The sequence below is a fragment of the Notothenia coriiceps genome, unplaced genomic scaffold (genome assembly GCF_000735185.1).
Source record: "Notothenia coriiceps isolate Sejong01 unplaced genomic scaffold, NC01 NC01_scaffold00029160, whole genome shotgun sequence".
Taxonomy (NCBI): Eukaryota; Metazoa; Chordata; class Actinopteri; order Perciformes; family Nototheniidae; genus Notothenia; species Notothenia coriiceps.
In genome coordinates, this window is record NW_011361861.1 from 243338 (window position 1) to 246805 (window position 3468).

Consider the following 3468-nt stretch of genomic DNA (forward strand, 5'->3'; position numbering starts at 1 on the left):
CATGCGCAGTTCGTACGTGCTTCTTGGCCGTCGGCTGAAGTCTTTGCGGTGTGTTCCAGTGCGACACATGGCCAAGATGCAGAGACACGAGGCGACACAACAGTCGGGGATCCATCTGTGTGAGTTCTTTGGTGTCAGCTTGGTGTGTCCGGGCCTTAAGACTCATTTGGCCACTTGTTCAACCTCTGTTTTTTAGACACGTTGAAACTTCATACATTCACATGTGGGGTATTTACTGACTTATTTTATATCATTTAATGAATAGTGAACACCTCTCAAACTTGTGAAATATACAGACCTTATTTCAGGCTTCTAACCACAAACCAAGATCCCATAAGTGCGCCGGGCTAATATGTAAGTTGTGGCCAAACGGTGGAACTACAACTTCCGTGTGAGTGCTTGATGTGATCGGGCCCAAAAAATACCTTGTATCTAGTAGCCTGTGTCTTTATTCTTTTTTTACTTTTCGTTGGGACTTTATACGATCAATGTCAAATAATTTCACCAGGATGACAGTGTTATTTTTGATTGGCGCAATGCAGATACATTTTCTCTTTTTTATTTGTATTCCCAGCTGTTACTTCGCCCCGAGCATGAGATTTTGACATGTGTCACAGGGTTTGTTTCATGAATTTGACTTGGTTATGGAGACGACCCCTGGCAGGAACAAAAATGATTACGCTGGTGTTATGAAACATGTTTGCATGTCGACAAAGTCATCCTCCCTTTCAGTTCAGCTTCTTGATAAATCCTTTATCTATCTAGCATCTATACATTGTTGTTTTCCATGGCAAAAAAGATAATCAAAGCCTTAAAATAGTTGTGCAAAACAAAACAAAATAAAATATCTTAAATAAATAAATACACGAAAACTGGATTTCTTTCGTTTTCTGCCTAGTTTTTTGTGTGGGATTTTGATTTGGGCTTCACACTGTGACGGCTCGACTGTGAATACAAGGTTACTTTTAGAAATAGACAGAGATGTATTATTCTGAAAAGCTCTTTTTTTAAAGTAAGTCTAGACAGCTTACTTCATGTAACACATTACAAAAAAAAAGATAATGTGTATTTATTTCTCCAAATCAATGCAGTCAATCTTTTTGAAACATAGTTTTCCGTAAATGGTTTTCAAGTTTACTCGGAAGAAATGAAAGGGGTTTAATGTCAAACATTTGTAGCTTTTAGTGCAGGTGAACTTTCTGAACTCCTAACTGCACCTTTTTACGAATTTTATCTACCAAGAAGCAACCTTTAAATCACCTTTCCTCCTTTAGTTGTGTGCAGCATTTGATTTCTTTGAATGATTTGAGTTGTGATATTCACAGAGAGACCCAGACACAGACTCAGCATTTGCTGATAAGGAAAGGGATTGGTTGTAGGTTGTAAGGGGAAAATGGAGGTTGAATGCACAAGGAGTTTATCATGGCAGAGGGCAGAGAAGGGTATGATATGGCTGGAGATGGCAAGGCAATGTTTTGTGTAATCTCAAACTCACATGATTCCTTGACTTCATGGCGCTTTCTATTAACGTCAAAGAAAAGACATGACGGCAACATTTTGACCTGAGCATCAAATATTTTTCATCTCAACTCTGACTCTTTTAAAGTGGCCCTATTTCACTCATGTTCAGGATTTATATTTGGATTTTGTATCTCGACCTTCAAATGTCAACATCACAATGTCACAATCTTTGATAAACTACTGGGTAGCTTAACCATTAATATTATGTGAAAATATATCAGTTGATTCATATTTTGTAGTAAGAGTAAAAAGTACAACATTTGCCTAAAAAATGTTGTCTCGTAAAAGTATGAAGTAGCATAATTTGAAAATACTAATGTACAAGTACCTCAATGTCTTTACTTGTGTGCGATACAGTACTAGAGTAACTTTTCTTAGCCACATTGCACCACTGTTTGAAGCTGTTTCAATAATGTTGAATCATCTCATAATTGAAGAAATCATTGTTTGGATAACTTTATAAAATTAATGAATACATTGGAAATAAAAAACTGCTGGTTACTCTTATATTCAACTTAATCCCCACTCAATCTTTTTTTTTCATATTAAGGGGTCCAGATAACTTAGAATTTCAAAAGAGTCAGCGATTTACTGCACATCCAATTGGTAGGCTTTAACGCTGAACTCATCCATATGCATGAAGCCCAGCATTTTAGGCACAGCAGGCGGGAAGAGAAAAGAACAGCCTCAGATATAATGAGAGATTATGATGCTACACAAAACATACATGAATGGAAACCAAATCTCTTTTGTCCTCCATCTCCATCTCCATATTTCTCTACATCACATGTCTCATTGCAACTCAGATTTCTGATATTGTGGTGATGATTCCCCCATTATCCGATATATTTACACCGCATGTTGAATACTTGATTCTGATTGGTCGATTCGGACATTTAAGAGATTGTCGTTAACATACCATTGCTAAGGGGAATAGACCGTTAATAAGGAAGATCAAGGGACTATGTGCAGTCATATCAATCCGCAGAAAGAAGTCCGGTCCATTTAACATCAGCTTTGGACAACAAACATTTGTTTTCTCCATCAGAAAACATCATGGAATACTTTTTTTTAAATAGTGTTGTATTTGTTGTGGAGAGCAAGTGTTTAAAGACTGGTTAATGGAAAAGAAAATGTGAACAGACTTGGACAGTTAAAGAAAACCTGGGTCAGAGCTGCCGTTATTTTAAGTTACGTTTCTGTACCAGACGTTGGAACAGAGCAAATTGTTCTTAGCAGAAGCAATACGACCCTTTTAAGATCCCAAATAATATTTAAATCAATATTGTGTGTACTATTATTGCTGTATTTAGTAAGAAACTGTGTTATCAGCTGGATAATGTGCAGCAAGACATAGACAGATCACCTTCGGGCTGAGCAGGATTTGTATTATCCTTTACATATTGTCTTGTTAGTTTCCTTCGTTGCTGTTTAAAACACACATTTATTAAAAACATGAGAGGGAGGTTTGAAACGACATAAATAAATATAGTGGGTGGCATAGCTGCGTAGGTTAGGAGATCCACACAGTATGAGTGATTTTATCTGCGTGTGCGGATGACTTTGTGAGTGTACCGACCGGATGCAATGATTAAAATATATATACGCAGTGTTTAAAAACAAACAGCGCTGTGATAAACATGTAGCAAACACCCTGGCAATGTGTTTTATGTGTCTCCATTTGAGAGCGAGCCAGCGAGAGTGTGTGGTTGACCTTAAACTACTCATCACTTGTGGGTTCCAGGAAACGGAAGATTCATTTGAAAGACTAAGGATTTACCTCACCGTCTCATCTTTGCAACAGTGTAGGAAAAGAGCAAATACGTGATATTGAACAAAAATAAAATTGGATAATATGCTTGGCAAAAAAAACTTTGCTCAAGTCATCATCCCATGGTGCATTTCCCTATTCTAACCTTGTTAACATACACATTACGAGCATGTACA